Raw genomic sequence first — 13,044 nt, forward strand, 5'->3', positions numbered from 1 at the left:
AATCTTGGAGGTTGGCACTTCATCCTAACAAGTCAAAAACTGAATTAACTGGCCAGGCACAGTGGCTCATGTCTATAATCCCAGCACTTTAGAAGGCCGAGGCGGGTGGATCACAAGCTCAGGAGATCGAGACCATCCTGGCCGACATGGTGAAACCCCGTCTCTACTAAAAATACAAAAAAATTAGCTGGGCATGGTGGCGCACACCTGTAATCCCAGCTACTTGGGAGGCTGACGCAGGAGAACTGCTTGAACCTGGGAGGCAGAGGTTGCAGTGAGCGGAGATCGCGCCACTGCACTACAGTCTGGTGACAGAGCGAGACTCCTCATCAAAAAAAAAAAAAAAAAAGCTGGATGTGGTGGTGCGCACTTGTAATCCCAACTACTCTGGAGTCCCAACTACTCTGGAGCCTGGAAGGATCACTTGAGCCTGGAAGATGGAGATTGCAGTGAGCCAAGATCCCACCACTGCACTCCAGCCTGGGGGATACAGCAAGACTGGCTCAAAACAACAACAAAAACTCTGCTCTGCAAAAGAGACTGTTGAGAGAAAAATACAAGCCACAGACTGGGGGGAAAATTGCAAAAGATATATCTGATAAGCAACTGTTACCTAGTATATACAAAGAACTTAAAAAAAATTTTTTTTTTTAATTAGCTGGGTGTGGTAGTGTGTACCTGTAGTCCCAGCTACTTGGGAGAGTGAGGTGAGAGGATCACTTGAGCCTGGGAGTTTGAGGCTATAGTCCACTACAGCCTAGGTGACAGAGCTAGACCCTGTCTCAAAAAAAAATTAAAAAGTGAACCAAGGACTTCAACAAACACCTTGCCAAAAAAGACATATGTATGGAAAATAAGGATCTGAAAAAGTGCTCCATACTATATGTCATCAGGAAAAATGCAAATTAAAACAAGATACTGCTACACCTAATGAAATAGCTAAACTTCAGAACACTGACACCACCAAATGCTAGCAGAATGTGGAGCAGCACGACTTCTCATTTATTGCTGGTGGGAATGCAAAATGGTGCAGCCACTTTGGAAGACCATTTGACAGTTCTCCACAAAACTAAACATAACACTATATGGGATCTAACAATCCTATTCCTTAGTATTTACCCAAAGGAGTTGAAAATATGTTCACACAAAAACTTGTACATGGATGTTTATAGCAGCTTTATTCAAAATTATCAAAACTGAGAAGCAACATTCAGCAGGTGAATGGATCAATAAACTGTGGTACATCCAGTTAGTGTTATTCAGCACTCACAAGGAATGAGCTATCAAGCCATGAAGACATGGAAAAAATGTAAATGCATGTTATGAAATGAATGAGGCCAATCTAAAAAGGCTACCTGCTGTAAAATTCCAACTTATGACATTCTGGAACATGTCTGTAGGTAAAACTACAGAGACAGCGAAAAGAGCAGGGATTGCCAAAGGTGAAGAGCGAGGGATGGATGAATGGGTGGAACATAGAGGATTTCCAGAGCAGTGAAACTATATATGATACTATAATGGTGGATTCATGTTGGACCATTAGACATTGGTCCAAACCCATAGAATGTCCCCAGCACCAAACGTGAAGGCTAATGTAAACTATATTATTTGTTTTTTTTTTTTTTTTTTTTTTTTGAGACGCCATTCTCGCGCTGCCTCAGCCTCCGAGTAGCTGGGACTACAGGTGCCCGCCACCACAGCTCACGGCTAGTTTTTTGTATTTTTAGTAGAGACAGGGTTTCACCATGTTAGCCCGGATGGTCTCGATCTCCTGACCTCGTGATCCACCCGCCTCGGCCTCCCAAAGTGCTGGGATTACAGGCTTGAGCCACCGCGCCCGGCCTAACTATATTATTTGAATGATAATGATGTGTCAGTGTAGGTTCATCAGGCAGGCAAGGTGGCTCATGCCTGCAATCACGCCTGACCAGCCAGGGCAACATGGGGAAACCCTGTCTCTACAAAAAATACAAAAAAATTAGCCAGGGCGTGGTGCAGTGGCTCACATCTGTAATCCCAGCACTTTGGGAGGCCAAGGTGAGGGGATCACTTGAGACCAGGAGTTCGAGACCAGCCTGGCCAATATGGCAAAACCCTGTCTCTGCTAAAAATACAAAAATTGGCCCTGCGCAGTGGCTCACACCTTTAATCCTAGCACTTTAGGAGGCCGAGGCAGGTGGATCACTTGAGGTCAGGAGTTCAAGACCAGCCTGGCCAACGTGGTGAAACCCTGTCACTACTAAAAATACAAAAATTAGCTGGGCGTGGTGGTGGGCGCTTGTAATTCCAGCTGCTCAGGAGGCTGAGGCAGGAGAATCACCTGAGCCTGTGAGGCAGAGGTTGCAGTGAGCTGAGATCGAGCCACTGCACTCCAGCCTGTGCAACAGGGAGAGACTCGGTCTCAAACAACAACAACAACAACAACAACAACAACAAAAACCAACAAACAAAAAAAAAACTAACTGGGCATGGTGGCTTGTGCCTATAGTCTCGGCTACTTGGAAGGCTGAGGCAGGAGGATTGCTTGAGCCAGGGAGGTCGAGGCTGCAGCGAACCCTGATCATGCCACTGCACTCCAGCCTGGGTGAGGGAGAGACCCTGTCTTAAAAAAAAAAAAAAAAAAAAAAAAAAGGAGGTCCATCATTTGTAACAAATGTACCACTCTGCTGCTGGAGGATGTTCAAGAGAAATGTCACATAGGTGAGAAGTCTGATAAGTCCACTGGATTTCACAATTAGGTGGTTAACCATTACCAAACCGATTCACTAGAGTGTGAGTGGAAGCCTGATTATATAGGGTTGAAAAGAGGTTAGAAAATAAGCAGAAGGAAGCCAGAGGCCTACTTTAAATGTTCAGGGATAGAGCTGGAGTTGGATTCAACTGTGTAATCAATTTTCTTTTTTCGTTTTGTTTGTTTTTTTTCAAGTGTTAGCTATTTCAGTGCTGCAGGTGCTCAGAGAAACTTCTCTATTAACAAACTATGGAAATGATCCCTGAAAGTATAGTCTTTTTGTACTTTTCTTTCTTCCTTTCTTTCTTTTTTTTTTTTTTTGAGATAGGGTCTCACTCTCACCCAGGCTGCAGTGCAGTGGTGCTATCACGACTCACTGCAGCCTGAACCTCCTCGCTTGGGCTCAGGTGATCCTCCCGCCTCAACCTGCGTTTTTTTAGAGTCGGGGTTTAGCCATGTTGGTCAGGCTGGTCTGAAACTCCTGGGCTCAAGTGATCCACCAGCCTCAGCCTCCCAAAGTGCTGGGATTACAGACATGAGCCACCGCACCTGACTGAAAGCACAGTCTTTGTAATCCATGTTCTTACCCTACTAACCCTGTCTCTCCATCTCTCCTCTTCTCTCCAACTTACCCTTCTTATGCCCAGTCTGTTAGCTGTGTGTTGGCTTGTTCCTTAAGTGGGATCTCTCCATGTGACAGGAAAGACTGGCCAGTAGCAGTTACGTGTTTACACAGTCCTTGCAGACACTTCCAGATAAGGAAATAATTCTCTTCCCCAGTGTCCATATAGCAAATCTCTTCACAGGACAGATTATCTTCAGCCGTTTCAGGCTTTCATGATGATCATAGCTGCGAGCCCCAGAGATTAAGAGACATGATACTCCTAGCATCTATATATCAAAATTTAGGGATCCTGTACCTGTTATTGGTAAAATCATATTTCCTTGATTTCTGATGAGGCTTTTTTTTTTGAGACAGAGTCTCGCTCTGTCACCCAGGCTGGAGTGGAGTGGCAGGATCTCGGCTCACCGCAACCTCCACATCCCAGGTTCACACCATTCTCCTGCCTGAGCCTCCCGAGTAGCTGGGATTACAGGCGCCTGCCACTGTGCCTGGCTAACTTTTTGTATTTTTTTAGTACAGACGGGGTTTCACCATGTTAACCAGGATGATCTCGATCTCCTGACGTCGTGATCTGCTCGCCTCAGCCTCCCAAAGTGCTGGGATTACAAGCTTGAGACATCGCGCCTGGCCGGTTTTTGTTTTTTTTTTACTTTATTTATTTATTTTTGAGACAGTTTTGCTCTGTCACCCAGGCTGGAGTGCACTGGCGCAATCTTGACTCACTACAACCTTCGCCTCCCGGATTCAAACAATTCTCCTGCCTCAGCCTCCCAAGTAGCTGGGACTACAGGCACGTGCCGCCACGCCTGGCTAATTTTTCTTTGTATTTTTTAGTAGAGACGAGTTTTCATTATGTTGACCAGGCTGGTCTCGAACTCCTGACTTTGTGATCCACCTGCCTCGGCCTCCCACAGTGCTGGGATTACAGGCATGAGCCACCGCGCCAGGCCTCTGATGAGTTTTAAAATCTTTTTATGTATGTTTGTTAGCCATGTATTATTTCTTACTTATTTTTCCATGAGGTTGTCAGTTTTTGTTTATTGGCAAGCCTCTATATATTCTGAATATTTTGCTATCTGTTAAATATACTAAAAAAAATTATTGCCTGTCATTTTTTTACTTTAACTTGTATATAGGGTTTTGTATTCTAATACTATAATAATTTTGGTTTTTAAATTTTAGCTTTTTTTTTTTTTTGAGATGGTGTCTTACTCTGTCGCTCAGGCTGGAGTGCAGTGGCGTGATCTCGGCTCACTACAACCTCTGCCTCCTGGGTTCAAGTGGTTCTCCTGCCTCAGTCTCCCGAGCAGCTGGGATTACAGGTGCCTGCCACTGTGCCTGGCTAATTTTTGAACTTTTAGTAGAGATGACCATGCTGGTCAGGCTGGTCTCGAACTCCTGACCTCAAGTGATCAGCCCGCCTCCGCCTCCCAGAGTGCTGGGATTATAGGCTTGATTCACCATGCCTAGCCTGAATTTTAGCTTTTAAATATATTCACAGTTTATTTTGGTGCATTATTTTTTTCTGAATAGTCATTTGTTCCAAAACCATTATTGAAAACTCTATCCTTTCTCTCTGATTTGAGGTGCCACCTTTATCACAAAGGAAACTCCCAGTTATTCCTGCGTTATTGTTTCTTTACTGTTTACCCAATTCTTTATCAATTCTATGTCTATCCTAATAGCTTTCTGCCTTAAATTCTACATCTTTTTGTGTGTGGATTTTGATGTTTAAACAAGCAAGTTGCTCCTATGACTATTCTTGTTTAGCATGCCTGGCCACTCCTGTGAATTATTTTATTCAATGTGGATTTTAGAATCACCTATTGAATTTTGTTAAAAAGTATTCTGTTAGGATTTTTATGAATATTGCATTACACTTTTTTTCAAGAGAATTAAATCATTTATTGATTATACATGATAATGGATGATACACAAGCTTCATTCCCATCTATAATTTTATCTGGTACCATTATTCAATTTAGATATATTGCATAGGATGTGCCAACAATCACTTTTGTAACCAATAATTCCATGATTTTGCTTAGGTAATCCCTTTTAATGGTGAACTTCAGGTCACAACAGTAACTATCAGTTCAACTACACCAAGCTTTCCGAAGACAATGGCTTCTCCACCCAAGCAGGTTATATATAAATTCCAAATAGAACCTGGCATCACCCTGAAGGAATTCTAACTTCACACTGTTGGGGAAATTTACCAAGATGGCTTCAGAGTAGACTACCCTTACACAGCACATTAAAAAAGAGACATTTATTCAGCATCACAATCAGACTATTACATTTAGCAATCAACAGCATGGGTGCAAAAAAAAAAAAAAATCTACATTAAAACCCTTTGTTGGAATGCTTTACACTTTCCACAGAACAGAAACTAAAATAACCTGTTATACAATTAGTCACAAATACAGTCCTCGAGTTTTTTGCCCATACACATGAGTATTTGTCTAAAACATGTCTTCTTTGTAGCAGCTAGGCCCTGCCACCACTGTGCTTGGCTGAGTTCACAAATCTGTTGTAACCTATAGCTTCCCTGTCACTTCTCTGGCTCTCCTCTCCTGCTAAGATTTGTTTCCTAATTGAAATCTTCTGCCACTGCCATAGCTACTGCTGCTCCTGGAACCGCCATAGCCACCTTGGTTTCGTGGTTTTGCAAAGTATTGGCCTCCACCGCCATAGGGGCCAGAGCTTCTGCCTCCAAAATTTCCTCCCTTCATGGGTCCAAATTTGAAGACTGATTGTTGTAATTGCCAAAATCATTGTAGCTTCCACCACCTCCAAAACTGCTTCCATCATTACCAAATCCATTATAGCCATCCCCACTGCCACCATATCCACCACCACCACGGCTGCCACCAAAGCCACCACGACCACTGAAGTTTCCTCCACGACTGAAGTTGTCATTCCCACCAAAACCACCTCCACAACCACCACCAAAGTTTCCAGAACCACTTCATCCTCTTTGGCTGGATGAAGCACTGGCCATCTCTTGCTTTGACAGGGCTTTCCTAACTTCACAGTTGTGGCCATTCACAGTATCGTATTTCTGAATGACAATCTTACCACAGAGTCATGGTCGTCAAAGGTTACAAAGGCAAAGCCCCTTTTCTTGCCACTGCCTCGGTCAGTCATGATTTCAATCACTTCCATTTTCCCACACTGTTCAAAATAATCTCTTAGGTGATGTTCTTCAGTGTCTTCTTTAATGTCACCAATAAATATCTTTTTCACAGTTAAGTGGGCACCTGGTCTGAATCTTCTCTTGAGACAGCTCTCTTCGGTTCCACAACTCTTCCATCCACCTTGTGTGGCCTTGCATTCATAGCTGCATCCACCTCCTCCACAGTGGCATATGTGACAAACCCAAAGTCCCTGGAACGCTTGGTGTTTGGATCTCTCATGACCACACAGTCCGTGAGCGTTCCCCATTGCTCAAAATGGCTCCTCAGGCTCTCATCGGTTGTTTCAAAGCTCAACCTCCAATGAAGAGCTTCCTCAGCTGTTTGGGCTCTTTAGGAGACTCTGACTTAGACATGACGGCAGGGAGAAGAGAGACTGTAACGATGCTTCTTCGGCGGCGTCCACGGGCAGAAAGTCACTTTTTTTTTTTTTTTTTTTTTGAGATGGAGTCTCACTCTCTTGCCCAGGCTGGAGTACAGTGGCGCGATCTCAGCTGGCTGCAACCTCCGCATCTCAGGTTCCAGTTATTCTCCTGCCTCAGCCTCTAGAGTAGCTGAGATCACAGGTGTGCACCACTATACCTGGCTAATTTTTGTATTTTTAGTAGAGATAGGGTTTTGCCATGTTGGCCAGGCTGATCTTCAACTCCTGACCTCAGGTGATCCACCTACCTCAGCCTCCCAAAGTGCTGGGATTACAGGCGTGAGCCACTGTGCCCAACCTGCATTGCACTTACAGGAAGTTTTTTTTTTTCCTTTTGAGACAAAGTTTCATGCTTGTTGCCCAGGCTGGAGTGCAATGGCATTATCTTGGCTCACCGCAACCTCTGCCTCCTGGGTTCAAGTGATTCTTCTGTCTCAGCTTCCTGAGTACTCCTGAGTAGCTGGAATTACAGGCATGTGCCACCATGCCCGGCTAATTTTGTATTTTTAGTAGAGACAGAGTTTCTCCATGTTGGTCAGGCTGGTCTGGAACTCCCAACGTCAGGTGATCCACCAGCCTCGGCTTCCCACTGTGCCTGGCCATGGAAATTTTAGGACAACTGACTTGATAAAATATTGAGCCTTGCCACTACAAAACATGCACGTTTATATAACTATTTATCATTCAGACTTAATTTTTGTGTACATTAATCAGCCTTCCCTTCTGATTTCTTGGTTTTTAGACTTGTAGCTTTTTAGTATGTCTTGATATCAGGTCAGGCAAAGTCCCCTTTTCTATCTCTTATTTTCTGACTTTCTTTGAACATTTCATCTTCTGTTTGAACTTCAGAATCAGCTTGTCAAGTTACGATTTTTAAAAATTACAATGAGCCAGGCGTGGTGGCTCATACCTGTAATCCCAGCACTTTGGGAGGCCGAGGCTGGTGGATCACCTGAGGTCAGGAGTTCAAGATCAGTCTGGCCAACATAGTGAAACCCCATCTCTACTAAAAATACAAAAATTAGCCAGGAATGGGGGTGCAAGTCTGTAGTCCCAGCTACTTGGGAGGCTGAGGTGGGAGAATTACTTGAACCTGGGACGCAGAGGTTGCAGTGAGCTGAGATTGCACCACTGCACTCCAGCCTGGGTGACAGAGCGAGGCTGTGTCTCAAAAAAAAAAAAAAAATTAGCTGGGTGCAGTGGTGGTGCCTGCAGTCCCAGCTACTACAGAGGCTGAGGCAGGAGAATCGCTTGAACCTAACCTGGGAGCCAGAGGTTGCAGTGAGCCGAGATCACGCCACTGCACTCCAGCCTGATTGAGGCCTTGTTTCAAAAAAAAACAAACAAAAAAAGAGATTTGATACATATTGCATTGATTTTTACTGATTAAGTTTTAAAGTACTGATACCTTCATGATGTTGAGTCTTCTAGAAATGGGTATTCATTTAGGTATTCTTTTTCTGTTTGTTTTTCAGCTAGGTCTTCTTTTAGATTAGTTGGTGTTACAGGTTTTTTTTTTTTTTTCATATAGGTCTATACATTTCTTGCTAGGGATAGTTCCATTTATGTTATATTTTGTTATAACTATGAATGCATTTTGCCTTTCAATGGCAATTAGTATAAGACAAGAAAGTTACTTATTTTTGGGCCAGGGTGTGGTGGCTCACGCCTGTAATCCCAGCACTTTGGGAGGCCGAGGCAGGCAGATCACGAGGTCAGGAGATCGAGACGATCCTGGCTAACACGGTGAAACCCCGTCTCTACTAAAAATACAAAAAAATTAGCCGGGCGAGGTGGCGGGCACCTGTAGTCCCAGCTACTTGGGAGGCTGAGGCAGGAGAATGGCGTGAACCTGGGGGGCGGAGCTTGCAGTGAGCCGAAATCGTGCCACTGCACTCCAGCCTGGGTGACAAAGTGAGACTCTATCTCAAAAAGAAATGCTACCTTATACAACTCTCATTAATATTCTGTAGAACTAGAATTTAAACTCTATATGAATGTGGACCTTATTCAAACACTGTATCCCTAGCACCTAGGCAATGCCTAACATGTTACTTTAACTTAATATATATTTTATTTATTAATTTTTTTTGAGACAGACTCTCGCTCTGTCACCCAGGCTGGAGTGTAGTGGTGCGATCTTGGCTCACTGCAACCTCCGCCTCCCAGGTTCAAGCAATTCTCTGTCCCAGCCTCCCAAGTAGCTGGGATTATAGGCGCCCGCCACCATGCCCAGCTAATTTTTGTATTTTTAGTAGAGAGAGGGTTTTTACCATGTTGGGCAGGCTGGTCTTGAACTCCTGACCTTGTGATCTGCCCACCTGGGCCTCCCAAAGTGCTGGGATTACAGGTGTGAGCCACCGAGCCCGGCCATTAATATATATTTTAATGAATGAATGATGGCATTTTAGTTGATTCTGTTGCATTTTCTGGGTAGACAATTTTTCCAATTTTTCAACGATTGTAATCATGAGACTTGGTAGATTGCTCTGAAATTCATGTTCTGAAGTACCCTTTCTTCTATGTTTACATCAATATTAGATAAAACAGAAAAAGGTAAAGTTACACAGCTATGACATGCAGAAACAATAACTATTTCTTTGTACTTAAAACAGTGTTTAGAGGCTGGGTAGGGTGGTTCGTGTTTGTAATCTCAGCACTTTGAGAGGCCAAGATGGGAGAATTGCTTAAGCCCAAGAGTTTGAGAACAGCCTGGGCAACATAGGGAGACCCCTGTCTCCACAAAACGTAAAAAAATTAGCCAGGCTTGAGTCTGGGAGTTTGAGGCTGCAGTGAGCTATGATCGTGCCACTGCTCTGAAGACTGGCTGACAGTAAGACTCTGTCTCTAAAGGAAAAAAAAAAAATGCTTATTTGGAGAAATAATCCCTGAAAACTTTTCAAATTTGATAAAGAATATTAATGTACACATTCAAGGTCAATTAACTCCAAGAAGAATAAACTCAAAGAGGTCCACACCTAGGAACATTATGGTCAAACTGCCAAAAGACAAAAACAAAGACAGAATATTGAATGCAGCAAAAAAAAAAAAAGCAACTCATCATGTATAAGGGATCCTCAACAAAATTAATAACTGACTTCTCATCAGAAACCATGGAGCTCAGCTGGGCGTGGTGGCTCACGCCTATAATCCCAGCACTTTGGGAGGCTGAGGCAGGTGGATCACCTGAGGTCAGGAGTTAGAGACCAGCCTGATCAACATGGAGAAACCCCATCTCTACTAAAAATACAATATTAGCTGGGCATGGTGGGGCACGCCTGTAATTCCAACTACTTGGGAGTCTGAGGCAGAAGAATTGCTTGAACCTGGGAGGCGGAGGTTGCAGTGAGCTGAGATCTTGCCATTGCACTCTAGCCTGGGCAACAGGAGTGAAACTCTGCCTCAAAAATAATAATAATAATAATAAAAAGAAACCATGAAGCCCAGAAGGCAGTGGAAAGACATTCAAAGTGCTAAAAAATATTGTCAACCAACAATTCCATATCCACAAAACTATACCTCAAAACTGAAGGAAAGGCCAGGTGTGGTGGCTCATGCCTATAATCTCAGCACTTTGAGAGGCTGAAGAGAGGATCACTTGAGCCCAAGAGTTTGAGACCAGCTTGGGCAACATAGTGAGACTTCATCTCTACAAAAAAGTGAAAAATCAGCCGAGCATAGAGGCGTGCACTTATAATCCCAGATACTTGGGAGGCTGAGGTGGGAGGATTACTTGAGCCCAGGAGATTGAAGTTGCAGCAAGCCAACAAGGCGCCACTGCACCCCAGCCTGAGTGATGGAGCCAGACTCTGTCTCAAAAAAAAAAAGAAAAGAAAAATGATGGAGAATGCAGACATTCCCAGATAAACAATAATTGAATTTGTCACCTGCCCTGCAATGAGAGCCATTCAAAATGAAAGATTATTAGACAATAACCTGAGTTCATGTGAAGAAATAAACAGCATTGGTAAATGCTGGCACGGTGGCTTATGCCTGTAATCCCAAAAATTTGGGAGGCTGAGGCCAGTGGATCACTTGAGGTCAGGAGTTCGAGACCAGCCTGGCCAACATGGCGAAACCAAATCTCTACTAAAAATACTAAAAATATAAAAATTAGCCGAGCATGGTGGCAAGTGCCTGTAATCACAGCTACTGCTGAGGCAGGAAAATCGCTTGAACCTGGGAGGCAGAGGTTGTAGTAAGCTGAGATCAAGTCACTGCACTCTAGCCCAGGTGACAGAGCGAGACTCTGTCTAAAAAAAAAGTAACACAGTACAAACATAGTATATTTTTGTTTGTTAATTTAAAAAATTTTTTCTCCAAAAGCATGAGGCACCACACCTGGCCTAGGAGAAAAATTTAATGTTAAACTTTTAAAATAGCCACAGAAAGAATAGCAGTATAATCTGTACCTTCTAAACCAGAAGAATAAAGAAGTACTATCTAACACTTTACTAAGTCAACAATAGGAAAAAAAGCAAAGACAGAGATTGAGACACAGAAAACATTTAACAAGAATGAAGAAATAAGTCCTAATATATCAATAATTATGTTAAATGATCATAAATGGATTTAATTAATTTGTTACACACAGAGTCACAGACAAAAGTTGAAAATAAAAGAATAAAAAAAGTCAGCAAGTAGTAATTAAAAAGGCTGGTACAACACTAATATCTAGACAAAAAGATTCAGGTAAAGAATAAACCATTAGAAATAAAGACAATATATAAGGAATAATCTAGCAAAAAGGTAGAATAATTTGGTGGAAGAATGCAGTAAAGGTTGGATGAAGCTTATGCCTGTAATCCCAGCACTGTGGGAGGCTGAGGTAGGAGGAGCTCTCAAGTTTGTTCTAAGCTTCTTTAATTTTAAACAAACGTTGTACTTTAGAATGGTTTTAAATTTACTGAAAAGTTGCAAAGGTAGTACAGAGAATTCCGGTGTATGCTTCATCCAGTTTTTACTTTTTTTTTGAGACGGAGTTTCACTCTTGTTGCCCAGGCTGGAGTGCAATGACACCATCTGCGTTCACTGCAACCTCCATCTCCCGGGGTTCAAGCGATTCTCCTGTCTCAGCCTCCTAAGTAGCTGGGATTACAGGCACACGCCACCACGTCCAGCTAATTTTTGCATTTTTAGTACAGAGGGGGTTTCACCATACTGGTCAGGCTGATCTCGAACTCCTAACCTCCCGTGATCTGCCTGCCTCTGCCTCCCAAAGTGCTGGGATTACAGATGTGAGCCACCACCTCTACTACTTTTTTTTTTTTTTTTTTTGAGACAGTTTCACTGTGTTGCCCAGGCTGGAGTACAGTGGCCGTGATCTCAGCTCACTGCAACCTTCGCCTCCCAGGTTCAAGCTATTTTCCTACCAGCTTTGGGCAGCCGGATTACAGGCATGTGCCACTACTCCGCTAATTTTTGTGCTTTTAGTAGAGACGGGTTTCACGCATGTTGGCCAGGCTGGTCTTGAACTCTTTGGACTCAGGTGATCCGTCCACCTTGGCCTCCCAAAGTGCTGGGATCGTAGGTGTGAGCCACTGCACCCAGCCTTGGACCCTTCATATTGTGCCTCAAAATTAATTGTGTTTTGAACATCATTTGGCCATATACTGAGGAGGATGAGATAAACTAAGTTCCCTCCTTGTAAGTCGTTAGAATTATAGAAAGAAAGAAGTGGAGCTCCTCTCCATTGTCTTTTTTTTTTTTTTTTCCTTTCGCTTTTGAGACGGGAGTTTCGGCTCTTTTTGCTGCCCAGGCTGGAGTGCAATGCTGGATTCCTGCTCACTGCAACCTCCGCCTCCTGTCTGGATTCTCTGGCTTCAGCCTCCTGAGTAGCTGGGATTACAGGCGTCCGCCACCACGCCCGGCTAATTTTTGTATTTTTAGTAGAGACAGGGTTTCACCATGTTGGCCAGGCTGGCCTAGCATTCTTAACCTCAGGTGAGCCACCTGCCTCGGCCTCCCAAAGTGCTAGGATTACAGGCATGAACCGCCGCTCCTGGCCTGCCATTGTCTTTTTAAAACTGAAACAGAAACAGAGAGCTCCTGGCAGATAGGACCAGGA

The 13,044-nt window shown here is 43.6% G+C and overlaps 1 pseudogene across 1 annotated transcript; it reads right to left on the bottom strand.

Annotated features, from left to right (window-relative positions):
- Window positions 1-5,690: 5,690 nt before the first annotated feature.
- On the bottom strand, window positions 5,691-6,988 carry LOC101013368 (annotated as a pseudogene). Its single transcript, XR_161933.5, has one exon. The product of XR_161933.5 is annotated as a heterogeneous nuclear ribonucleoprotein A1-like (transcript).
- Window positions 6,989-13,044: the final 6,056 nt, after the last annotated feature.

Source organism: Papio anubis, chromosome 9, assembly GCF_008728515.1.
Source record: "Papio anubis isolate 15944 chromosome 9, Panubis1.0, whole genome shotgun sequence".
NCBI classification, from domain to species: domain Eukaryota; kingdom Metazoa; phylum Chordata; class Mammalia; order Primates; family Cercopithecidae; genus Papio; species Papio anubis.